The following is a 27,766-nucleotide window of genomic DNA, read 5'->3' on the forward strand; positions in this document are numbered from 1 at the left end:
TGAAAGGGCCTGATCTCAATCGTCGGGGAGTTTCCAGGGTTAAAGACACTCCTTGGTCATATCCCAAGGAATTTCCTCGCAATACTTTGCAGGGGGTGCCTGTAAACATTCCTAGGAGACAGGAGGAAGTAGATCCCGCCGTCATTAAAGAAATTCCTGACTATTCTTTTATTTTGCTAATTCTGATTAATTTGGGGTTTGTTTGCACATCCCATAAAGGTAAAGGGACCCCTGACCATTAGGTCCAGTTGTGGCTGACTCTGGAGTTGCGGCACTCATCTCGTTTTATTGGCCGAAGGAGTCGGCGTACAGCTTCCGGGTCATGTGGCCAGCAGGACTAAGCCGCTTCTGGCAAACCAGAGCAGCGCACGGAAACGCCGTTTACCTTCCCGCCAGAGTGGTACCTATTTATCTGCTTGCACTTGATGTGCTTTCGAACTGCTAGTTTGGCAGGAGCAGGGACCGAGCAACAGGAGCTCACCCCCAAATAGATCACGCCGTCATTAAAGAAATTCCTGACTATTCTTTTATTTTGCTAATTCTGATTAATTTGGGGTTTGTTTGCACATCCCATAAGTTATAGTTTAAGAAATAGAACATTTTCTGCCATAATTATGTGTCAAGAGCCTTCTTTATGGATATGAATGGCAATTTGCGGCCACAGGCTCTGCAGGTTTTGCGGAGGACGGTATCGAAGCGAGCAGCCACAACACAACGGCTTCCTGGACGAACGCACGAGAAACAGCAAAGCAATTTGAGCACTATGGTGTCTCGGAAGTGAAATGTGAAGCAGTGAAACTCAATAATGTGAGCGACCTTTTCATTCAGAAATTGCCTGTTCACTGTGCTTATAATGTCAAAGAGCCTTGCTTCTTTACTTAGCAGATGGGTCTTGCCGTTAAAAGTTGCCAGTCTTTCAAAATATTGCAACAGGATTGTGCGTTGAGCTGGATGACCTCAAGGGTCCCTTCCTGCCCTGGTGCTGATCGCAACAGTGAGGTCAAACCAGTAGTGCTGGCAGAGATGATCTCCGTAGCTCTGGCTGAATGGTCGAATCCCTTCCCTGGTTCTGGGGATGATTTTCTATCTGGACTCATCTGTAAGAAGGAAGGCTTCTCCGAAGAGGGCTAACCTTTCTCTTTCCTCCTCACCAGCTGTGCAATGTGCTAGTTTTAATTACTTTAATGTGCTAATAATGTACAATGGTCTCTCTAAGCTGTGAACAAAGAAAGAAGCGGCTTGAAGAGTTGCAGCTGGGGGTCAGACTGATACAAGACTGCAGGCAGCGGAGCAGGTAGCTGAATGGAGCTCTGGGGGATTTTAAGGTGCCTGTGCTGTGAAACTCCACCGAGGCTCAAACTGTACGTATGTGTAAATAAACTATAAATCACAGCATGCTGGTAAGTCTCCAGTGACTTCATTCCATAGGAAACAACACCTGGGCTCATGCTGTGCGCCTGGGGCTTTTACACCACTCTGAAAATTAGGGGGTGTGTAACATTGGGTTAAACCACTGAGCCTTGGGCTTGCCGATCAGAAGGTCGGCGGTTCGAATCCCCGCGATGACGGGGTGAGCTCCCGTTGCTCGGTCCCTGCTCCTGCCAACCTAGCAGTTCAAAAGCACGTCAAAGTGCAAGTAGATAAATAGGTACCACTCCGGCGGGAAGGTAAACGGCGTTTCCGTGCGCTGCTCTGGTTCTCCAGAAGCGGCTTAGTCATGCTGGCCACATGACCCGGAAGCTGTACGCTGGCTCCCTTGGCCAATAAAGCGAGATGAGCGCCGCAACCCCAGAGTCGGCCACGACTGGACCTAATGGTCAGGGGTACCTTTACCTTTACCTTATCTGAAGATAAAGGGTGGTTTAGAATATAAAAACACAAAAGTATGTTGGGAAATGGCATTGCAAAGTTCCTGGTCATCATTACATGTTGCAGGAATGGGCTCTGTAGTTTAACTGCCCTTCTCCTCAAATCTCCTAATATTCTGCTTCTTAGAATTGTGAGAGAGGGATAAAAATGTCCCTTTATATCTACTCTCCTGCACCACACATGATTTTACACACCTCTGTCATCTTTCCCTCCTTATTTACCCTTTTCTCTAAGCTAAAGAGCTCTAAATGTAGCCTTTGCTCATAGGATCCCCTTGATCATTTAGGTTCAGGACCGCCCAATCTCCCCCCGTGTCTGAATGTATATCCACGTTATGGTTTGCACATTTATTTTTTGATACAGGTAACTTCCTTGGCTGGAGAGCTGCCTTGCAAAATTCAAAGAGCTGCAAACTTTGAAGAGCTTTTGTCTGCGTCTCGTTTCAGAAAATGTGAATTAAGTAAGCACTCCTTCAAATGCAAACTAAATCTGACCTCTCCCCTGTCCCTTAGCTCCCTCCCTTTAAAGAAAGACCAAGCTGGGCATGTTTCGGTGTTTCTCAGTCAGCACTGACCTTCCTTTCTCCCATGGAATCCCTAAAATTTCTGAGATCCTGGCTGAAGGCTGCTTTTCCAAGCCCCCTTTGCCTGCTTGACATTCCACCCTTGTCCTGCTTCGCCACCTTTGACTTCAGTCCTTGTTTTACAGCCGACCTCTCTCAGTATTAATAGGAAATCCAGTGGTGTAATTATTTTCCACATTAGCAGTTGGTCTGCAATCCCATCTGGATAGGATTTGACTCCATTCTCCACCAGGAGAAAGGAGGGGGGGTGGAATAGAAACCCCAAAGTACTCCCAGTTGTCTGAAAATCCAAACCTCCTGTCCAGAACTAGACTGCAACTCTCTTTCTCTCTCCCCCTCCCCTTCCTTTCTGAAAAACCCAAAGTCATAAGAACATATTTGCTGCCAGGTTGGGTCGGGTCAATAATCCATCAAACCTAGAACTAATTTGCAGAGTTGCCAACCTCGGAATCGAACGCCATCTGGAGCAGCAGGGGAAATGAGCAGCCGATATCAGGTTGAGTAGTTGTACAGAAATAAAAAGGTAAAGGGACCCCTGACCATTAGGTCCAGTCGTGGCTGACTCTGGGGTTGGGGCACTCATCTCGATTTATTGGCCGAGGGAGCCAGCGTACAGCTTCTGGGTCATGTGGCCAGCAGGACTAAGCCGCTTCTGGCGAACCAGAGCAGCACACGGAAATGCCATTTACCTTCCCGCCGGAGCGGTACCTATTTATCTACTTTGCACTTTGACGTTATTTCAAACTGCTAGGTTGGCAGGAGCAGGGACTGAGCAACGGGAACTCACCCCGTCGCGGCCGACCTTCTTATCAGCAAGGCTCTGTGGTTTAACCCACAGCGCCACCCGCGTCCCTCTGTACTGGAATAGCATCATGTTATAAGTATTGTGGACTTTGCAGATGGTCCCCTTCTTGATCTCTTACTTGCAGTCTCTCGGATCGCCCAAAAGATAGATTCTTAATTGTTCCAGCCACCCATCATATGCAGAGTCCTACTGGGCCAGACCAAAGAGCCATTCATTCTGCCATCTTGCTTCCCACAATGACCTTCCTTGGGGAGCCCAAGCTGTAGATGGGGCTCAAGTCCTCTCCCTGCTGTTGCAAACCAGCAAATGGTGTTTCTTGCCCCTGAGCCAGAGAATCTCACTTGCCACCTTGAGCTCCTTGGAGGAAAAGGCAGAATATAAATGCAATAATTAATAAAATATTTTTTTAAAAAACAACAACATATGCCATCTCAGCTTCAGCATCACCCCTTTTTGTCCAGTTAAGGCTCCCATAGCTCTTCCGTTCCGATTCCTATTAATGGAATAATGATGGCACATTTCGCCTGTAGCATCCCTCTTCGCCTGCCTCGCTTGCAGAGCACAGCCCACTTTGCCAATTTTACATTTTTCTTCCCTTCTCCTCCCCCCGCCCCCCACTCCTTCCATCCCATCGCAATGTCACTGTTTCTCATTAAAGGGGACCCTGGGTAGTTTCATCTTTGCGAACATCACATTCCGCTCGCAGTTAATAGGTTCCAGTAGGGGAGGGGAAAAAGACTGTCCAGAATCAAACTGGCAGAACAGACAGACAGCACATTGGAGGGAGCAAAAGAGGAGCAAAGGGATGGTTTGGGAGGGCCTCTGGGGCATGAGGTCTGAAAAATGACAAGCACCTTTGGGCAAATAATAAACTGGGTTTATAAGTGGAGCCCGAGAGGATGGCAGCCAGTGTTTGTTCACAAGGAAGGGTAGAACACGACTGATGATAACAACAACAACAACAACAACAACAACAACAACAACAACAACAATTTATTATTTATACCCCGCCCATCTGGCTGGGCTTCCCCAGCCACTCTGGGCGGCTTCCAACAGAATATTAAAATACCGTAATACATCAAACCTTAAAAGCTTCCCTAAACAGGGCTGCCTTCAGATGTCTTCTAAAAGTCTGGTAGATGTTCTTCTCTTTGACATCTGGTGAGAGTGCGTTCCACAGGGCGGGGGCCACCACCAAGAAGGCCCTCTGCCTGGTTCCCTGTAACCTCACTTCTCGCAATGAGGGAACTGCCAGAAAGCCCTCGGCGCTGGACCTCAGTGTCCGGGCAGAACGATGGGGTTGGAGACGCTCCTACAGGTATACAGGACTGAGGCCGTTTAGGGCTTTCAAGGTCAACACCAACACTTTGAATTGTGCTCGGAAACATACTGGGAGCCAATGTAGGTCTTTCAAGACCGGTGTTATGTGGTCTCAGCAGCCGCTCCCAGTCACCAGTCTAGCTGCCGCATTCTGGATTAGTTGCAGTTTCCGGGTCACCTTCAAAGGTAGCCCCACATAGAGCGCATTGCAGTAGTCCAAGCGGAAGATAACCAGAGCATGCACTACTCTGGCAAGACAGTCCACGGGCAGGTAGGGTCTCAGCCTGCGTACCAGATGGAGCTGGTAATCAGCTGCCCTAGACACAGAATTGACCTGCGCCTCCTTGGACAGCTGTGAGTTCAAAATGACTCCCGGGCTGCGCACCTGGTCCTTCAGGGGCACAGTTACCCCATTCAGGACCAGGGAGTCCTCCACACTAGCCCGCTCCCTGTCCCCCCAAAACAGTACTTTTGTCTTGTCAGGATTCAACCTCAATCTGTTAGCTGCCATCCATCCTCCAACCACCTCCAGGCACTCACACAGGACCTTCACTGCGCTCACTGGTTCCGATTTAAAAGAGAGGTGGAGCTGGGTAAACAGCTTCCTATGTTCCTCAGGCTTTCTAGGCGACAGGGAATAACTTTTACCGATCAGCTTGCTTGATATTCAGGCAGGCTAATATCATGGCCTAGATGCCCTGCTTGATGGCCATATATCTGCCCATCAGGCTTTCATTCAGAGCAGAGGAATTGTGGTACAATGGGTACAATGGGTAACACACTATGGAGTTTGACACTTAGAAGCCTCATAGTAACTTGCTTGGATAATTTGATCTGTGTGAATCAAAGAACAAAGCCTTTGTTGAGATTTTTGTTGGATGTCAAACTCAGCCAAGAGCATAAGGTCAAACAGATTCCACACTGGCCTTGCAGACAACTTCATTGTCCAGAAAGTGGGAGAAGCAACAAGAGGAACAGCCATTTTAGATCTGGTCCTAACCAATGTTGATGACCTGGTTAGTGGGGTAGAAGTGGAAGGATCATTAGGCGCGAGTGATCATGCTCTTCTGAAGTTTACTATACAGCTGAAAGAAGCAGCCAAGCATACTAGGACTCAATTTCTTGACTTTAAGAAAGCCGACTTCATAAAACTTAGGGAAGTGCTGGGTGAGATCCCATGGACAGCAATACTAAAAGGAAAGGGAGTTCATGATGGCTGGGAGTTTGTTAAGAGGGAGATAGTAAAAGCACAACGTCAGGCAATACCAATGAGACAGAAAGCACGTCAAAGTGCAAGTAGATAAATAGGCACCGCTTCGGCAGGAAGGTAAATGGTGTTTCCGAGCGCTGCTCTTGTTTGCCAGAAGCGGCTTAGTCATGCTGGTCACATGACCCAGAAGCTGTACACCGGTTTCCTCGGCCAGTAAAGCGAGATGAGTGCCGCAACCCCAGAGTCGTCCGCGACTGGACCTAATGGTCAGGGGTCACTTTACCTTTACCTTTTAAGAAAAAGCAGGGCATTCCAGGATCAAATGAGAAACCAGGACACCTTTGGTAATCTGGGACTGTCCCAGGAAAGTAGGGACACTTGGAGGGTCTGCACAAAGACATGTTAACATGCTAGGTGGGTCACCTTGAGCCAGAAGGAAGGAAAGATGGTAAGGAAACCGATCAGATTGATTGAATAGAGTGAGACCGTCTGCCAGCCACAGACAGGAGTGTCTGCAATGAACATGTCCTCCCTCTGGGGCTTCCAGAGTGGGTGTCCTGAATGCAAAAACAGAGTTCCTTTCTGCTGTGTGGTCTTCTTTGGGTGCCTTGACTTAGAAAAGTACATTATTAAAAGGGACGGAGCACTACTAACCTCTAATCATCTCTGCTGCCCACTTAGAAGAGACCTCTGCCTAGAACCATTTCGCTCCAGTCTTTCATTACGCTATTAAGACATTTTGGCCTCAAAGGCCAGCGAGTGGTAATGGAAACATTGCCTGTAGCCACAGGACCAATCTGCCTGGCTTCTCGTACTGCCTGGACCAGCAGCGAGTCCTGGGTGGGAGCTGCTCCTTTGTTTATTTTAAACGCCGTCGGTAATTTTCGGTAGCCCTGCTCACATCCTGATTGCCAAATCGGGGGCCCTTGGGACGTCATGGAGACTGCTCTTCAGGAAAGACGTTCTGGCCCAGAAACCATCTCAGCGAAGCTGAAATGAGAGTCTGCGTCCTGCAGGGTGTTGCCAGATGTTCCCCCAAAGAAGAAACAAACCCACGTACCATTTTGAAAAGCTTTGGGGGTAGCTGTTTTGGAGGAAGGGGAAAGGAAGGAATCCATTTGGAAATTTGCACATTGACGATTTGGAGTGTTGACGCATTCGAAGAGCTAATGAGGCAGATGAGCAGTCTGGCTACCATGCATATGGGGAGATCTCCACAATAGTATTTGAACAAGTCACCATTTTTCACCCACTCACCCCCCCAACCCTCTTCATTTCCTCATAGAAAATGAATGTGTGAGCAAGCAAAGGAATTCACATATGGGCACCATCCGGGTAGCCAACAACTTCCCACCCCTGGAAAAGCCGTTTACCAACATTCCATCGTCACACACTGGCGTGACCAAGGAATAGGTCCCAGAGTGGGGCAATTTGTCACACCAGTATGCAGCAGTTTAAAGTTAGGGGTTGGCTTCTCATCCACCACCCATCCATCAAAGAAGCCTTAGCTGATTAATTCACTTTGATCAAGCAATCAATTAAATCTGTACAGATTTGCACATGATAAGATTCTTATTTAGAAGCGTCTGGGGTATCTGCTCCAGCTCTCTGGACTACTGTTGCTATGAGTTTGGTTGATCTCCCTACAGTTTCATCATAAAATCATAGAATTGTAGAGTTTGAAGGGATCTCAAGGGTCATCTAGTACAATGCCACCACCATGCAGGAATCTCAGCTAAGGCATCCATGACAGATGGCTACCCAACTTCTGCTTAGAAACCTCCAAGGAAGGAGATTCCACAACCTCCCAGGGGAGACCATTCCACTGTTCAGCAGTTCTTACTGTCTGTCAGAAAGTACTTCCTGGTGTTTAGTTGGAATCTCTTGTAACTTGGAGTCATTGGTTTGAGTCCTACCTACCCTTCAGGGCAGGATTAAACAAGCTTGCTCCCTCTTCCCTGTGACAGCCCTTGAGATATTTGAAGATGACTACGTCCTCTCAGTTTCCTCTTTCCCAGGCTAAACATACCCAGCTCCTTCAACTGCTCCTCATAAGGCTTGGTTTCCATACCCTTGATCATCTTGGTTGCCTTCCTCTGCACACGTTTCAGCTTGTCAACATCCTTCTTAAATTGTGGTGCCCAGAATTGGACACAGTATTCCAGGTGTGGTCTAACCAAGGCAGAATAGAGTGGTTCTATTATTTCCCTTGACCTGGACACTATACTTCTGCTGATGTAGCCTAGAATAACTTCCACTCTTTTTTGCTTCTGCATCACCCTGTTCACTCACATTAAGCTTGTGGTCTTCTAAGACCTCTAGATCCTTTTCACATGTACTACTGGTGAGACAGATATCCCCCATCTTATATCTGTACATCTGGTTCTTCCTGCCTAAGTGCAGAACCCGACATTTGTCCCTATTGAAGTTCATTCTGTTAGTTTGGGCCCAGTTCTCCAATTTGTTAAGGCCATTTGGAATCCCTGGGAAACTTGTGGCTCTCAAAGTGTTCATGGACTACAAATCCCATCACCCTTGATCATTGGACATGCTGGTTTGGGCTGATGGAAGTTGCAGTCCATGAACATTTAACTTGGCCGGAAACAGTGTCTGGGCAGAAATCGCTTAAATGTAGTTTTTGGGCAAATTTCATTAAAAATGGCTCAACAACTTCGAGATTTTGAAAAGAAAAAAAAAGGCTCAACAACTTTGGGCAAGACTTTTGTGTCCAGATTTTCAACTTTTTGAAATATGGCACACCCTACCTTATCTGAAGGGACGCGGGTGGCGCTGTGGGTTAAACCACAGAGCCTAGGACTTGCCAATCAGAAATTCGGCAGTTTGAATCCCCGCAACGGGATGAGCTCCCATTGCTCGGTCCCTGCTCCTGCCAACCTAGCAGTTCAAAAGCACGTCAAAGTGCAAGTAGATAAATAGGTACCGCTCCGGCGGGAAGGTAAACGGCGTTTCTGTGCACTGCTCTGGTTCGCCACAAGCGGCTTAGTCATGCTGGCCACATGACCCGGAAGCTGTACGCTGGCTCCCTCGGCCAATAAAGTGAGATGAGCGGCGCAACCCCAGAATCGGCCACGACTGGACCTAATGGTCAGGGGTACCTTTACCGTTTACCTTATCTGAAGATAAAGGGTGGTTTAGAATATAAAAACACAAAAGTATGTTGGGAAATGGCATTGCAAAGTTCCTGGTCATCATTACATGTTGCAGGAATGGGCTCTGTAGTTTAACTGCCCTTCTCCTCAAATCTCCTAATATTCTGCTTCTTAGAATTGTGAGAGAGGGATAAAAATGTCCCTTTATATCTACTCTCCTGCACCACACATGATTTTACACACCTCTGTCATCTTTCCCTCCTTATTTACTCTTTTCTCTAAGCTAAAAAGCTCTAAATGTAGCCTTTGCTCATAGGATCCCCTTGATCATTTAGGTTCAGGACCGTCCAATCTCCTCTTTGATCCAACTGGGCCCAGTCTGACCTGCACATTGGAGACATGTTGTTGGAGCTCAAACTGAGGTTTGCTTCCTTGAATGAGACTTTTGATTTTCTCCCCCCAAAAAAACCCTGTGTGTAGGGGAAGTGGGTGGGTGGGAGCATAGATCTGTTTGTGATTAGTTGCTGGGTTTTTAATATCGTATAGGAATGCGTTGGGCTGCAATTCGCCCAGGTTGCTGCCTCCTCGCCTTTCAGGGAGAGCAATATCATCCTCTCTGAGCTTTTTTTTTGGAAAAAAAATGCATTGCATATCCTGTTTATACCACAACAAATTGAATTTTCAGGAGTTGGAATAAGAAACACAGTTTGCTTTAACATGTCGGGGGCGGGAGGAGGCCTGTTAAATTTTATTTTAACGTTATTTCTTTTGTGGTCAATGGGAGCACAGAGCTGGAAGTTCACGGAATTTCGGGGAAAGGGAGACTGTATAGTGAGTTGGGGGAGGAAGGAAAAGCGAAGGATCAGAGGGCTATTGCCAGAGGTGAGGCAGGATCCGGGAGCCAGGAGCTGAGCCAATGACTCAAAGGGCTTTCATACTCCTTCCCTTTCCAGGAGAACTCAGTGGCCGGAACTGGGTGGGCAGTTCCAAGATGTGTTGCAAGCTGCATCACTGATGGGTCGCCAAAAATGGATAGGGCAGAAGCAGAGGCAAAAGGTGGGAGATTTTTTTAACCGGTCTTGGTGCAAAAAGTAGAGCTCATCCTTCAACTACAATCCTATTCTTGCGAACAACTTCAGGAGTGAAGCCTACCTGCTGAGACCATATAACACCAGTCCTGAAAGACCTACATTGGCTCCCAGTACATTTCTGAGCACAATTCAAAGTGTTGGTGCTGACCTTGAAAGCCCTAAATGGCCTCGGCCAATTATACCTGAAGGAGCGTCTCCACCCCCATCATTCAGCCTGAGGTCCAGCTCCGAGGGCCTTCTGGCAGTTCCCTCCTTGCGAGAAGTGAGGTAACAGGGAACCAGGCAAAGGGCCTTCTCAGTAGTGGCGCCCGCCTTGTGGAACGCCTTCCCATCAGATGTCAAGGAAATAAACAACTATGTTTGATCTTTTATCGTGTTTTTAATATTCTGTTGGGAGCCACCCAGAGTGGCTGGGGAAACCCAGCCAGATGGGCGGTGTATAAATATTATTATTATTATTATTATTATTATTATTATTATTATTATTATCCAAATCTGGAGTGGAGTCTCTAAGTCTCAAGGGGGCTTCACAGCCAAAGGAATGCACATAGTAGATAGTGAACTATTTATTGTTGCTTCTACAGCTCTGGATATCTACGCAGACCAATCCAGCCAGTAGGCAGCTATTCTCAGGTCTGTGCTCTATGGCGCAGTTGCAGCAACAGGGGACCACACCCCTCCATCACTTTATGTGCCTTTCCCCAATGGACTGCATACACACAGCCAGAGACTATGCCTGCATGGAAATGTCCTCTGCTCATCCCTCTTCAGTCCCCTCCTGGGAGACGGTGGTGCAGGAGAGGGTGGGAAAGAACCCAGCTCTTCACTCTGCCTCTTCCTACTCTTCTTCCCTGCCTTGGATTCTTGCCTCCTATCTGGTACGGGTCCCTGCAAACAACTGCCCCCCTCCGTTTTGGGCCACAACTCCCACCAGTCCCAGATCTGAGGTCCAAAACATCTGGGGAGGACATCAGCTTGGGAATGCCTCGCCTGGAGTATCAGAAATGCTAGAGCAGGCATCCCCAAACTCGGCCCTCCAGATGTTTTGGGACTACAATTCCCATCATCCCTGACCACTGGTCCTGTTAGCTAGGGATGATGGAAGTTGTAGTCCCAAAACATCTGGAGGGGCGAGTTTGGGGATGCCTGTGCTAGAGGGATAATTGTTGATGTCGCCACCTGCAACCATCACCTAAAGGTGAGGTCAGTCCCGAGAGGATGGGGGAACAAAGGCCAGAGACTCTGTGGCACATAGTGACTGCATCATGTGTGAGTCAACATGACTCAACATTGCTTGCTCAAAAGCGGCAGGAGCCCAGGGCATTGCTGTGCGGCATCCAAGAAGGCAGATGGAGAGGGATTTGGCGGGCCGTCTTGGATGTGGCCAAGACTGCAGGTTTTTCGATCCGAGACACAAACTTCAGAGAGCGCCGGTGCATCCCTCCCGGAGTGATGCTGAAAGAGCAACTGACAACTGTCCGTTTGTACCCTCCCTTTCGCCAGCGCCACTGTCAGAACGACAATGTAAGCACAAGGGATCTGCAGCCATCCCTATCGTTAAAAGAAGAATCTTTGGCACCGCAATTTCATTAAAGGCCAAATTGCTAGAAGAGCCGAGGAAAGGGGCGTCACCATCGCTCCCCTTTATTAAACTTGGTGGTTACAGAAGCTGACAGTTTTAAAACGGAAAGTTCTGTGCCAAATAAACAGGAAAAGCAATGGCAAAAAATAAAAATAAATCTCGCAGCTTTTCAAAAGGATTATTATTAAAACAAACAAGTTCCCCCGTTGTAACTCAATGTATTTGGTCATGGAAATGTATTCCTTTCCCTTGAAGAAAATCAAGACCAATCTATCCTCCAAAATTCACGCAGGTTTTTTTATGGTGCCCCTTGACGTCAGCAAAAGGACGAGACAGTTTCCTATTTGTTGGGGCTTTGGGGTTGGATGGGATCTCCACAAATAATAATTATCACTTTGTTTTTTTGCTGGTGATATTGAACGTCTCTCTCGTTTCATTAATTCCGAGGCAAATTCTTTGGCAAGAGGCTTTATTAAAGTTGTCTGCATGCAATATCTCCGCTCGAGCCTGAGCCTGTTCCCAAACAAGAAACTTGTGGCGGCAATTTCTTTTTCTGGGTCTGCAAAGAAGGCGTTGTCCAGGGATGGCTGTGCATGGGGGCCCAAGCCAGTCTTTTCTGCCTTGTTTCTTATTTATTTAGGAATAACTGTCTGATGGTAAGGGCTCTTTGACAGTAGAATGGACTGCACTGAAAGGTGGTGGAGGTTTTTAAACAAAGGTTGGAAAGCCATTGGCTAGGAATTCTTGAACTGTGATTCCTCCATTGCAGGGCGTTGGACTAGAGGATCCATCGGTTGCTGTTTGACGCTACAATCCTATGATTCTATTATTCTACATCCCTGAGGTCCACCAACCAGAGACAGGGGCAAAAGAATCGCTGGTCCTTAGACTAAGGACCAGGGTACCGGTGAATGTGTGTTCCCAACACAAGAATTAGTTTTCAGCAGCAAAACTTAGCTCACAGCCTTGCACTCCCTCACCACCTCAGAAGTCTAATTTAGAAAGGTAGAGAGCCTTTTCATTCTGCAAATCACTCTGAGATCGTTGTTTCGGTCCAGCCTTCTGAAGAGGAGGATTTGGCGAGGCTCCCATAGACCTATGGCCATCGACAAATCCAGGAAACTTGTAAATCGTGTGGTGGCGCACAAATTGCGCTTTGTGAATGGCCATGTGATTGTGCATCCTGACATCCGGTTCAGCGAGTTGACTCTGTTCCGGGAGGATGGTGTTTACCTTTCGGATCTCGGAAATGATATTTGGCTGGCCGACATCATCAGAAGCCTTAGGGATTGGTTGCAGCTGTGAGGGTATTGGGAGCGAGCCTTTTTTGGCTCGGGTGGTGGTTAGGCATTGGAATATGTTTGTGTATTGGAGGGCAGGGTGTAGCCATTGCCTACCCTTCCATATTTGGGTATTCCATTAAAGGGATCCGGTGGTCGTGGATCCTGTCCAATGCCCTTGCTGGTGGCTAGGGCCATGGCACGACCCCCGGTGACATCAGGGGGAGCTTCCAGTTGTATTTGCATCAACAAGCTCCTCCTACTGGTGGTTAAACCTTGACAGACTCAACCCTCCCTGAGAGGGTGGAGTCAGGCTTGGTTCTTTTATCCAATGCCTAAGCCAATAGCACTCACATGCTGTAATCAATCAAGTTGTGGCCTTTTTTATCCCATTAACCTAATATACTGCATCCTTGTGTTTTTCTTATCCTTGAGCGGGTGGCAGGTCCTTGACTCACAAGTCTAATTTAGAAAGGTAGAGAGCCTTTTCATTCTGCAAATCACTCTGAGATCTGCCAAAAGATCCTCATCTCTTTTCTGCCTGCCTCACGTAGTAAAGCTACAGAATTAGCTCCTGCAAGATGGAGCAATGGTGGCCAGCTTTAAAACAGCTTTAAAACAGGATTAGACAAATATGTGGAGGATAGGGCTATCACAGAACCATAGGATTGTAGAGTTGGAAGGGAGAGCCAAAAGCCATTTTGTTAAGTTGTGGGTGAACATATCAGACGACACAGCGATTCTTCCAAAGCAGCTCTTTATTTGTAAGCTGGAACAGAACTAACTGAGGAGCTCAGTCAGTCTGCTTACATAGAGCTCCAGAACAATGTAACTGTTGCCATTTTCTAAAACTATCCAATCACTGAACGTCACTTTCGATCCTTCATTTGCATAACTATCTACAGTATCCCCCTGCCGGCCCAGGGTGAGAACTTCAGTACATAACACATTTAGTCCAACATCCTTCAATGCAAGAATCTCATCTAAAGCATCCATGACAGATGACCATCCAACCTCTGCTTAAAAACCTTCAACGAAGGAGAGTCCACCACCTCCCGAGGGAGACTGTTCCACTGTTCCACTGTCAAACAGCTCTTACTGTCAGAAGGTTCTTCCAGATGTTCAGTCAGAATCTCCTTCCTTGTAACTTGAAGCCCTTGCCTTGGAACTGGACCCAGGTGCTGTGGGTTGTGAAACACAAGAGCAGTCAAGTACAACATTCCTGGAGTGAACATGTTTACACATGGGGAGGAATGTTTGTCCAGCCAGCAGGTATACTTCCTGTTTCCTTCTGGGCTGGGACAGACTTCCTCTGCATGTGACTAAAGGTGGGCGTGGACTCACCTGTGCAGGTTAAGACAAAAGCATAGGGCAGGGCAGCCATCTCTCTCTCTTTGACTACATGCATCGAAGAAGCAACATCTGCTTAGCCAAAGATGCTCTCTTCCAGCCAAGAGAGGACAAAGGGATTGTCTCCTTATGAGATAGTTTCTAGGAATATGTTACTTTTCTAAGCTAAGTCTGCCTTCTGGGATCCGATTGTGAACAGAATGTGAGTAAACTCTTTTTATACTTTCAAAGAAGACTGGGTCATGTCTTATCTTTTATGAGGGAAAAAGGGGGAAATGCCAGAACAGTTATTATAGAGGCTTTAGCGAGTCTGAGCAAATGCATCCGCTGCGAGTTTAAAAGAGGGAATGTTACTCTGCTATTTTGTGAACTTGTTAACACAAGTTGGAAAGGCTATAATCAAACCACATATCCTCTCCTGCATCCCTGAACATTCCCACAGGTGTCAGGCCCAGACCTGGGTCTTGATGGCTGGAGTTAGGATGAGTTCCTGTTGACCGACCAGGCAAAGACAGAGGACATTAGCATTTATTGCAGGGCTGGATATCCCAGAGTCTTTGTACTGCCTGGCGTTGGAAACCCATATTCCTTGATGTGACCGGAGATGGTTTTGCAGCGTGAGCTCTCAGCTTTCTGAGAAACCCAGCAGGCCGACTCCCGAGGCTAAAATCGTGATGTTCCTGGCTCTGGACCCAGAGTCCCTGGCACTATGGGATGCCAACCATCGCACCATGCATGAACCCAATTACTAGCCTGGCATGTTCAGAGCTGTGTTCAGAATACGGCCGTGCTTGTCAAAGCATTATGTTTCCATTATGCAGAAACAATTTATGGACTCGTACCGGGTGCATGAAATGGGTTACGGTCTGGCCTAGATGCTTCCCATATCTTTTTGCAGCCGGGACATATGTTTCAGATCTCCAGATTCATGAAACACATTGGATCAAAGATCTGACCACGTTGGTGCCCCATAAATACCAAAAAATAACATAAAAAATACCCCCCCCAGCCCCTCCCCAGGATAGCTGGACAACTGAAATGCAATTGATGTAGCTTTGGGCCAAACTGGGGTGGGGATTTCAGAGGAGGAAATCAACCTATTCCCCACCCAAGTGAGCAAGCAGGGAGGGGGAAAATGCTCTTTTTACCGCAAGGAATGGGAAAAAGACTATGTTTATCGTTAGTGGAACCATTTCATCATCTTATTTCCCTGATAAGTATATGTTGGGGAAATCAGACAAGCAAGCGGGGGGGGGGGGGGAGAGAGATAGATTCTTTTTCGTTGCTGTTTCTGAAAGCGCCCGCAGCAAGGAAGGGGCAGAGAAATGGAGAAGTTTTTTCTAGCTTGCAAAAAAGAATGGTGATAATCACTGTTATTGACATCTGCTAGGCGCCCATATCGGTTCAGATGCCTGCTGAACAATTTTTGTTTCTGTTTCGCAAACCCTACCCAGGCATATAATTTAGTTGCCTATATTGGTTTTTGAAAGTTTCATTGATTTGTTTTAAACGATGATTCCATCTCAGTTTGCTTTTAATTGCCCTGCGGTGGATTTTAGCTGTGTTTTACGTACGGTTTTAATAGTCAGTGCTCTGAGAGCTCTTTGACTGAGCGGGTTACGCATCCTCTAAATAATTCTTGTAAAAAAAGAATTCCCTGCCATTTTGTTATAACTTCACATATTATATACTGGTCAGCTGTGAATCTATGTGAATCTATGGTTCGTATGTATTAAGAACATAAGACTGGTCTGGAGAAAGTTAAAGCTAAAGAAGGTTGGCGAGTTAAATTAATGGAATATGCTGAAATGGCAAAACTGACAATGAAATTAAGAGGAAGAAATGACAATGAATTTAAGGAAGAATGGAAGTGGGGGCATATGAAGTGGGGGGTGGGCCACCCCGGGTTCCACTTTGGGGGGTGACAAGACGGCCCCTGCCTCCCAGCAGCTGTAGAGCGGCTGGGGACGGGCACATTCAGTATGGGCGCCACTTGCGCGGCGTCCGTACAGGCTGCCTCTCGCATGGCAACCATGTGGGCTGCTGCGCATTCGCATTCCATACAGGATGCCACACATGTGCACTTTGTACTGACGTTGTGCGTGCCAGGCTTTGGCTGGGGTGGGCAAGACATTAATTTTTAAAATATTATTATTATTATTATTATTATTATTATTATTCCTCCATCACTGAATGGAAGTACTTTCCTGCGTATACAGTGGTATCTCGGGTTAAGAACTTAATTCGTTCTGGAGGTCCATTCTTAACCTGAAACTGTTCTTAACCTGAAGCACCACTTTAGCTAATGGGGTCTCCCGCTGCTGCTGCTGCACAATTTCTGTTCTCATCCTGAAGCAAAGTTCTTAACCTGAAGCACTATTTCTGGGTTAGCGGAGTCTGTAACCTGAAGCGTATGTAACCTGAGGTACCACTGTATACAGAAGCAATCTGCACAGGTTAACACACTGGCAGGGTTTTAAGATTACTTGTAGTTTTATTATGAAACGACAATAAGTAATTCAAATGGCTAAAACTTTATAATGGACATGTGATACATTGATATACAATGGAACCAGGAAGGGCAGGAATTTGAAATTTTCCCCTGCAGGCATTCATACAGAATGTGTGGACATCAGGGCCAGGATAAATGTCATGATTTTTCCTCCTTCTCTTTCTCCTTCACCTTCTGCTCTGCAGCATTTCAGGTCCATCTTTGGATAAACACCTGTTTAAGTTCTCTCCCATCACCTCCTGGCAAATAGAAGGGGAAGAAATGGAGGCAGTGAGAGATTTTACTTTCTTGGGCTCCACAATCACTGCAGATGGTGACAGCAGTCACGAAATTAGAAGATGCCTGCTTCTTGGGAGAAAAGCAATGACAAACCTAGACAGCATCTTAAAAAGCAGAGACATCACCTTGCCGACAAAGGTCCATATAGTTAAAGCTATGGTTTTCCCAGTAGTGCGTTATGGAAGTGAGAGCTGACCATCAAGAAGGCTGATCGCCGAAGAATTGATGCTTTTGAATTCTGGTGCTGAAGGAGACTCTTGAGAGTCCCATGGACTGCAAGAAGATCAAACCTCTCCATTCTTAAGGGAATCAGCCCTGAGTGCTCACTGGAAGGACAGATCCTGAAGCTGAGGCTTTGGCCTCCTCATGTGAAGAGCTTTGGCCACCTCATGAAGAGAGAAGACTCCCTGGAAAAGACCCTGATGTTGGGAAAGATGGAGGGCACAAGGAGAAGGGGATGACAGAGGACGAGATGGTTGGACAGTGTTCCCAAAGCTACCAGCATGAGTTTCACCAAGCTGCGGGAGGCAGTGGAAGACAGGAGTGCCTGGCGTGCTCTGGTCCATGGGGTCATGTAGAGTCGGACCTGACTAAACGACTAAACAACAACAACAACAATAATAATCTATTCCCTTCTGATTCCATGTATCCACCACATCCTACTATTGCCTTTGGAACACAAAATTTGCAGGTTTTTGTATCATTTTCTGGAAGCATTATTTTTTTCTTCCCCAGTTCAGTATGAAACATGTCTTCCTATTGCAAAAATCTGTGTATGTTCTGCACATGTCCAACGAGTCATCACCGCTGCAATAAACTCAAGCATATGAATGTAGTGTTTTCTATGTTTTTTTAAAAAAGCATCTTCATTCAGCCCCCGCAGTAAAGAAACTGTGGGCTAATTTTAGGACTGAAAAAAATAAAATAATAATGGTAAGAATACAGCTTTTATTAAATAAATAAAGAATGGCCTCACTGGAAATATTTCCATAAGATGTTTTCTTTTTAAAGCTTCCTTTGGAAACCATTTTTAATTAAACTTTCCTTTGCTAAATTGGCAGCCCAAACAATACTACGAAGGAGGGAGGGGGGGGGGAACCTTGGCTATTCAGACCATAAAAAAGAGAAATAAATGAAATAGACTTTTTTTTTGTTTTGTTTTGTTTTCCGCTGTTTGAAGAAATGCGCAGCTAATTAAGGAGCAGGAATAACAACCGGACTTTGGAAGATATGGAACACCCTTGGTTGAGCACAGCTTCCCGTTGAAAAATATATATTCCCGTTTATGACGAGGCTCCAATCTGGCAGAAGACTGAAGAAGGCACTCTTACAACCCATGTGCAAAGCATCAGAGACAGTCTTCACTCTTTGCCAAGGCGGGATTAGCCACTATCCTAAACAGGCTATAGTGCAGGGCCCGAGCCAAACCGAGGCCTCCGTTGTGATGTAATTTATTGAAGCAACTTTTCATGTGCGCTGCAAGATACCTTTGCCAGCTGAAAGGTAACTGCAGGCCCTTGTTCCTTGCAGCTGAAACTTCAAATGGAAATTCAATCCAGACGCTTCCCAAACAAACTGGGTTGTGAAAGGCGTATTATGTCGGGCACAGGAAAGACATACCCTCCAACATTTCTCTGATGAGAATAGGGATGTCCTATTCCATTATCGTTATTATTTATACCCCACCCATGGCACTGGGTTACCCCAGCCACTCTGGGCGGCTTCCAACATACAGTATGTGAAACCATAGTAAAACATTAATCATTCAAAAAGTTCCTTATACAGTGGTAGCTTGGGTTACATACGTTTCGGGTTACATACGCTTCAGGTTACAGACTCCGCTAACCCAGAAATATTACTATGGGTTAAGAACTCTGCTGCAGGATGAGAACAGAAATCATGCTCCAGCGGCGCAGCAGCAGCGGGAGGCCCCATTAGCTAAAGTGGTGCTTCAGGTTAAAAACAGTTTCAGGTTAAGAACGGACCTCCGGAATGAATTAAGTACGTAACCAGAGGTACCACTGTACAGATGTCTTCTGAAGGTTGTACCAAACTTACTATATGCTTGTGAAACATGGACCACTTATAAACGCCATCTCCAACTCCTCAAAATACTCCCTCAATGGTGTCTCTGAAAAATTTTACACATCACTTGGGAAGACAGGCGAACTAATGCCAGCATACTGGAAGAAGCAAAGATCACCCGTGTCGAAGCAATGATTCTTCAACGTCAACTTCGTTGGACTGGTCATGTTGTTCGGATGCCTGATTATCATCTTCCAAAGCAACTATTCTATTCCAACTTAAAAATGGAAAGCGTAATACCGGTGGTCAACAAAAGAGGTTTAAAGACTCCAAGCAAAATCTTTAAAAAAATGTATAAACACTGACAACTGGAAAACACTGGCCTGTGAGCGCTCCAATTGGAGGATAGCCTTTACCAAAGGTGTAATGGACTTTGAAGACGCTTGAACTCAGGACGCAAGGGAGAAACGTGCTAAGAGGAAGGCATGCTTGGCAAAATCTCACCATGATCAACTTCCGCCCAGAAACTTATGTCCCCACTGTGGAAGGACGTGTGGATCCAGAATTGGCCTTCACAGTGACCTACGGACTCACTGTTAAAACTGTGTTTATGGAAGACAATCTTACTCAGCTATGAGGGATCACCAAGAAGAAGAAGAAGAATCGTTACTTATCAACTTGGCTCAGGGGTTGGGTAGCTCCATACCTTCCAATATTTCTCCAATGAAAGTAAGGATGTCCTAAGGAAAAGTGGGACATTCCAGGATCAAATCATAAGGTGGAGCACCTTCTGTAAATCCGGGACTGTCCCTGGAAAATGGGGACGCTTGGAAGGTCTGGAAAGTCCCTGCCAACGAACCTACTTAGAACAAAGAGATACACTTTATATCAAGGGAAAGGGAAGGGCTGAGGCATATTTCCCTCTGCAATGACATCCATTAGGTCGGCTCCAGTCAAACCCACCTTTGAACAAGGCAGTAATTCACATATCAGACTCTTTGCTGACGAGAGAAGATAACATTTGACCTCATTGTTCTTCTTCTTTTAAATCTCTCTCTCTTTCTCATGAAATATTTGGCCACAGCTGCAAACAATTAGAGGAGGAAAGGTGCAGAATCACTTTATTCTGCTTCCCACCAAAAATTGGTTGACTATCAAGGAGGGAGGAGAGACTTTTCTATCTCAGGTTGTTGTAGCGTTTAGGACAGCAATCTCCGAAGTAGGCAGTACGTACCTAAGGGGGGCTGATCGCCGAAGAATGGATGCTTTTGAATTATGGTGCTGGAGGAGACTCTGGAGAGTCCCACGGACTGCAAGAAGATCAAACCTGTCCATTCTGATTTGTTTTTTTAAAATAATATTTATTAAAAGTTTAAGAATTAAAGAGAGAAGTAAAAAAGAAAGAGAAAAAATAAACAATACAAATCAATACATTGTATTGTACAGTACATATAAAAAAGCAAAAGACACAATACATCAAAACTAAAACAAAAGCAAAAACAATTAAAAACACATCCAATATTTCTATATTTTTATCTTTCATTAACTTGTTTCATCGACCTCCTCACACCTCCCTTTTTGTGTTCTAGTTTTTAATTATTTCAGCAAATCCTTTCCATCTTTCACTGTTTTCTGTCAGTTACAGATAGGTAGCCGTGTTGGTCTGCCATAGTCAAAATAAAAAAATTCCTTCCAGTAGCACCTTAAAGACCAACTAAGTTAGTTCTTGGTATGAGCTTTCGTGTGCATGCACACTTCTTCAGATACCAGATGTTTTCTGTCATTTAGTTATCTTAATTTATTTTAACCTTATCTTACCATTAAAACCCTAAAACTTATTTATACTTAACTCCTTATAACATTTCTACTAAAGCCATATAATTTCATTCAAACATTTTTCTAACACTCATTAATTTTGCAACATTTCTCTAAATAATTTTTTAAAAAAACTTTTTTTCCAATCTTCTTCCACCGTCTCTTCTCCCTGGTCTTGGATTCTGTCAGTCCTTTCTATCAATTCCATATGGTCCATCAACCTGGTGACCTTCTGTCCGAGGCTCTTAACTCTTTTCCATGTCCCTTCTGCAGATCTTCTTCATATTTATACATGCACTTTACTTTATCTTCTGCTGATGTTGTTCTTAATTTCCTTCCTTTGGCACTGAGGAGTAGATCTCGGGGAAACTCCAACCTAACAATGTCTTTATTCCTTCTTGACAGGTCAGCCCATTCTCCATAGTCAGAACTAAAGTCCAAAAGATATTTCAGAGCACCGATCTCCCCCTGACCCAAATCCCAAAGGCCGGAACATCCCTGCATAAGAAGATCTATCCAACTTTCCTTCTCCAATTCAAGCGGGGCTCCATCCCACCAAATCTGGCTTTCTCTAGATTCGATCGTAAAAGGCAACAGCTTATGTTCATCAAATTGCTCTCTCCACTTGAATTACTTGAGGTTCAACAACAACTTTCTCCTTCGTCTTCTCCACAGCTTGCCATGTCAAAACAGATTCCTGAATCAAATCCTGAGTAGTTTCTGCATAGGTATTCACTTTTTGTCCCAAATCAGTCATTTTATGTCCCAAATTGTCAGTTTTAATAATCATCATGTCCGTCTTCTCATGAAGCTGTTCCAATAAAGCACTTGTCTTGCAAAATGCAATCACCAAGGCTTCTTCTGTCAACATTCTTGTCCAAGGTCAATCTCTGATTCTCACGGTCCTTAATCTCTGCAGCTGGAAAATTCCCCAGCTTCACTCCTGCAACAGTTTCAAAAGCTCCCTCTAGAGGAAACAATTTCTATTTGTATCCATCCTTTTAAGCGCAGATCCAGCAATAAAGTTAGTTTCGATTTTCAGTTATTCTTTTACTCCTTTTTAAGTGCAAAAGGAAACAATGGAAACAGTATATTTCTCTTATTTAACAATCTGTCAACATACGTTTTATTCACAGTCAATGAACTTTCCCAAAACGTCAGTCTTACTGGCAGCCCGTTCCCAGGTTCGAAACGGTGGTAATTTATCTTTCTTCACTCTCTCTCCTGCAGGCTTGAACGATCTAAAATTTCTCCCCTCTTCTCCGGCTTCCAAGGGGGGGTTAAGTAATTTTAACTGATGGAGATTTAATCCTTTACAAAAGACTTTCCAGGCTTTAGCTTGCAACGTCTTTGCTTCAATCTATTTACAAAAGAGGAAGGCGGACTTCCTGTTTGGAACCTTCCCGTTTCGATGCCAAATTAAGATATTTAGAGATCCAATTTTCCGTTCTACTCACAGGTAGTTGTTTAGAGTCCAATTGTCCACAGGAAAAAGTCAGCGCTCTCCGGCAACAGCAATGCGGCTTCACTCCGTGAAAGAAGCAGTCGATTTGAAGCACCGCGCCGCTCACCCCACGTCGCTCCGGATCCCCGAAATTGGGTTTCCCCACGAGTAGGGGAGGCGCAAAAGGTGCCAGCCGAATCCCACGTCCACATGCTTCTCCTGCCTGTGGTTTTTAATGTGTCTCCGCCTCGCCGTGGCGGTCCAGACCCTAATTTCCATGGAGCGGATTCCTCCCGATCAGAGGAAATCCGCCATTGCCGGTGGCGCTAACCCGGAAGTCTCCAACCCTGTCCATTCTGAAGGAAATCGGTCCTGAGTACTCACTGGAAGGACAGATCGTGAAGCTGAGGCTCCAATACTTTGGCCACCTCATGAGAAGAGAATACGCCCTGGAAAAGACCCTGATGTTGGGAAACATGGAGGGCACAAGGAGAAGGGGACGACAGAGGACGAGATGGTGGGACAGTGTTCTCGAAGCTACCAGCATGAGTTTGACTAAACTGCGGGAGGCAGTGAAAGACAGGAGTGCCTGCCGTGCTCTGGTCCAGGGGGTCACGAAGAGTCGGACACGACTAAATGACTAAACAACAACCACCTAAGGGGGCACTAAGAAGCAAGGGGTGGCAAGGATATGCTGGAGTTGTAAATGACAACCAGATGTTGAGAAGCTGGTCTCATGGCTCAAGCTCATCACTTTTTCTGAATTAATTAAACTAAATGGTTTTAAATGGATTTTGAATACACGTGATTGCTGTTGCCTAAGGCTTTATTTTATTATGGAATCGGTCATGATCAAATGGGCACAAAATATAGGAAATGACATACAATTTGAAGATTGGGGAAAACTGTGGAAAACAGACTTAAAATTTACAGATTGTTCTCTTCTGAAAGAAAATTACATGAAAATGATGTATAAATGGTATATAACACCAGGACTGATAGCAAAAATGTATAAAACTGAGTCAAACATATGTTGGAAATGTAAAGAAAAGGAAGGGACCTTTTACCATATGTGGTGGGAATGCTGAGAAATTAAAACGTTTTGGGAAATGATATACAATGAGTTGAAGAAAATGTTTAAAATGGCATTTATAAAAAAACCCCCGAGAGGCATTTTTGTTAGGGATTGTAGGACAAGACCTGCCAAGGAAAATAAAGAATTTATTTCTGTATGCTACAGCAGCGGCAAGAGTCTTGATAGCACAAGGATGGAAGAATGAGGAAACCCCGACAAAAGAACAGTGGCAAGAGAAACAGATGAACTATGCAGAACTGGCGAAATTGACATGCAAATTGCGAGACAAGGACAACTGTGACTTTGAAGAAGAATGGGAGCCTTTTACAAATTATTTAAAAAGACAACAAAATGAACTGGACTCCTAGGCAGGTTTTGAATAAACATACACAAATTTATTGAAGGTTAACACAGTAGACAGATAATATAAGGATGTATACAATTTTACAATATGCAGAAGTTAACATGGGTTGAGAAATCAGAGAGAGGAGTTGAGGGAAGTCTTAGGGGGAGGGTTTGTTGGGGAGGTTGGAGGTGAAAAAAATGGGGGGAAATAATGAAGATGATTTGTTTTGATAATTTGTTATGTTGAAATTGTTAATATAAATTTATTTTAAAAAAGGACTTTATTTTGTTATTATATTCCTTAGCAGGCCAAGCAAAACCACTATTCTGAGTAATGCTTTTTATAGAGAAAGGGGCAATGGAGATAAGTTGATGGAACCAAGGGGGCAGTATCCTGGAAAAGTCTGAGAACCAATGAGTTAGGATGATCCACACCATCATTTTGGCATATTGGTGACATTTCAGCTCTGTTTTCCCAAGTTGTGTAAATGATCTCTGCAAATAGCCAACAGAAATGACCATGCTGTAAGATCTGTTTCCTGCTTGGCAGGGGATTGGACTCGATGGCCCTTGTGGTCTCTTCCAACTCTATGATTCTATGATCTGGCCTCCCTCCATGAAGACTGAAGGTGTAAATAGGTGAATCAACCATATTTCTTAAAGCAACACCAGTCTCCACTGTGTCTCAGGTCTCCAAAGAACGCAGACCCCGGGTGAATGCCAGGAACCCACTGGAATCTGGCACAGAGTGGGGCTGGCCCCCAATTTTTGCGACAGTATATTCCAGCCCAGCTGTTGTTGAGTTCTCAAGTCACATCTGCTCCAGCCAGTATGGCCACTGGTCAAGGATGATGGCAGCTGGAGCCCAAGAGCATCTGGAAGACCACATTTGGGCCTCTTAGAGTGTCCCTGTGATGGCCTGGGATTCGGACTTGGATGCTGAACCTAAGGGATCCCAGCCTGTACAGGATTCCTCACCTCCAGAACCAGCTGAGCCGGGGCTGGGGCTTGAGCCTGAAGGGTCCTCACCTGTGCTGGATCCTCAGGTGCAGGTACCAGCTGAGTCTGCTCTGGCTCCGGAGGTGATGGAGGACCCATTGCCTGCAGGTGCTCCACTCTCAGCCCCGTCAAGGGAAGCTGAGGTTGCCTCTGGGTCCGGTAACCCTCCAGCCTCTCCTGAGCTGCGTAGGCTCAGGGCAGAGAGGCGGAGGGAACTAAGTTCCCGCAGGAGGAGGGCTCGCCTCCAGGCCAGGGGAGGTGAGTCACCAGAGGATTGGGGCCACCCTATGCCTTGGGACAGATATAAGCCGGCCAGCCTCAGTCCCAGGTTGCGGGAGCAACATTGTTGGTAGCCAGTTCCTGCCTGCACCCTGTCCTGCTCTTCTGCCAGAGCTCCTGACCTCACCCGACTCCCTGCCTTGGACCCCACTTCAGCTTTGATGGACAGCCTCCATACTGCACCCTCGACCTTCGACTGGACTTGGACCTCACCTCACGGTTACCCACGGGACCAGCACAGTCCCAGTTCCTGAATCTTGTCCCTCCTTCGCTGCCCGTGCTTTGCGGACTGGATCAGCCCCCTTAATCCCCCTCCAGCTCTTCGGAGGCTTGCAGGCCTCCACCCAAGTCTGCCTGGTTGATCCCGCTTGGAAAATTTGACACTTACACCCCTGGAAACCAGCAGCTCAGCCTCTGCCAGGGAATCCGCTTTTGTTCTCTTCGCTCAAGCGCTTTTGGAGGGCGCACTGTAATCAGCGAGCTATTTATTTCAAATTCCCTCTTTTATGTTTATCTGATTTTCACTTTAAAGGAGAAGTCTTGTTTTAATTAGGCCTTCCTGAGCTATTTTGACTATACCCTGGCCCAGAAGCTCGCAAGAATCTCGCTGTTTAGCCATATGCTACTGTGCTATAGTAAACAAGAGGGTTTTTGAAGGAGGAGCCCTGAGCGACAAGCCTGGAACAGACCCTCGTGTTAAGCTGGAGAAGGGAGGCTTAGCGTCACATCAGTTTCCAGTTTATTCCTAGTTAGGGCTTCCAAGCAGACTTACCACCTGATTTTAAAGTATGTGGTTGACGGGTGTGAGACGTTGAAGAACGAGTGAGAACGCTACTGAGCCTAGATTGGTTTCGGTCCCTTTTAAGCTGCCATCCACACCGTTGTGTGGAACCAGAAGGAGTGAAGCTGCTTCGCTTCCAGAGAGCTGGTTAGTTACATGATATGCACATGACGACTGGAGACTTGATTGCTTTCATGATATGCAAGGAGTAAAGGCTTTGAATGGTCAAAAACATTGTTTAGGTTTGGCAGCTCCATTTCATAGAGTTGGAAGGGTCCACAAGAGTCATCTAGTCCAACCCCTGCAATGAAGGAATATTTTTTGCCCAACGTGGGGTTCAAACCCACCACCCTGAGATCTCATCCTCTGTTGATGGAGCTACCCCAGGAGCCATTACACTTATCTGCGTAATGAATTTGACTTTCTTGGCTCCCTTTGCATCATGGGTATGCCTGTAGGAGTGTGAGAATCTAAGAAGAACCTTGCTGGATGTGACCAAATTTCCCTTTAGAGGGCTGAGCTAGATGGCCTTTGGAGTCCCTCCGAATGCTACAATTCGGCAGCCAGACTGGTGACTAGGAGCGGCCGCCAAGACTGCATAACACTAGTCCTGAAAGACCTACATTGGCTTCCAGTATGTTTCTGGGCACAATTCAAAGTGTTGGTGCTGACCTTTAAAGCCCTAAACAGCCTCAGTCCAGTAGACCTGAAGGAGCGTCTCCACCCCCATCTTTCTACCTGGACACTGAGGTCCAGCTCCGAGGGCCTTCTGGTGGTTCCCTTGCTGCAAGAAGCCAAGTTACAGGGAACCAGGCAGAGGGCCTTCTCGGTAGTGGCGCCTGTCCTGTGGAACACCCTCCCATCAGATGTCAAGGCAATAAACAACTATTTTACTTTTAAAAGACAACTCCCCCATCGTCTCCTCCCCCATCGTTCTGCCCGGACACTGGGGTCCAGCTCCGAGGGCCTTCTGGCAGTTCCCTCACTGCGAGAGGCCAAGTTACAGGGAACCAGGCAGAGGGCCTTCTCGGTAGTGGCACCTGCCCTGTGGAACGCCCTCCCAGCAGATGTCAAAGCGATAAACAACTACCTGACATTCAGAAGACATCTGAAGGCAGCCCTGTTCAGGGAAGTTTTTAATATGTGACATTTTAGTGTATTTTTCATCTTTGTTGGAAGCCGCCCATAATATTATTATTATTATTATTATTATTATTATTATTATTATTATTATTATTATTACTGAAGGTGGCCCTGTTTAGGGAAGTTTTTAATGTCTGATGCTGTATTATTTTTAATATTCTGTTGGAAGTTGCCCAGAATGGCTGGGGAAACCCAGCCAGATGGGCGGAGTATAAATAAATTTTTTATTATTATGATTATTATGATTATTATGATTATTATGATTATTATGATTATTATTATTATTATTATTATTATTATTATTTATTATATTCTATGGTAGGAAACAAACCCTGGTGAGTCTCTGCCAAGCAGTCGGTAATTCTGGGCTAGACAGTCTAGTTCATTTTAAGGCAGCTTCACAATACAGTGGTACCTCGGGTTAAAAACTTAATTCGTTCCGGAGGTCCGTTCTTAACCTGAAACTATTCTTAACCCGAAGCACCACTTTAGCTAATGGAGCCTCCTGCTGCTGCGCTGCCAGAGCACAATTCCTGTTCTCATCCTGAAGCAAAGTTCTTAAGCCGAGGTACTATTTCTGGGTTAGCGGAGTCTGTAACCTGAAGAGTCTGTAACCTGAAGCATCTGTAACCCGAGGTACCACTGTATGCCCACGTCCCATTTCCCCCACTTCCAAACAGAGATATTTAGGCGAAATTCCTGATGCCAGCAGGAGGTCGATCTTCACGGCAATTCCGACTCTGTTACTTGAGAACGTCATGGAGGCCTTTGCAAAACCATATGTTTTCCAAGCGCCTCACCTGATTCCAATTTGATAATACGTCTTCAACGCAGTTTCCCATTTCATGGCTTTTGCAGGGTAGCACTGC

This window comes from Podarcis liolepis (genome assembly GCF_965112155.1).
Source record: "Podarcis liolepis genome assembly, chromosome: 6".
Lineage (NCBI taxonomy): Eukaryota > Metazoa > Chordata > Lepidosauria > Squamata > Lacertidae > Podarcis > Podarcis liolepis.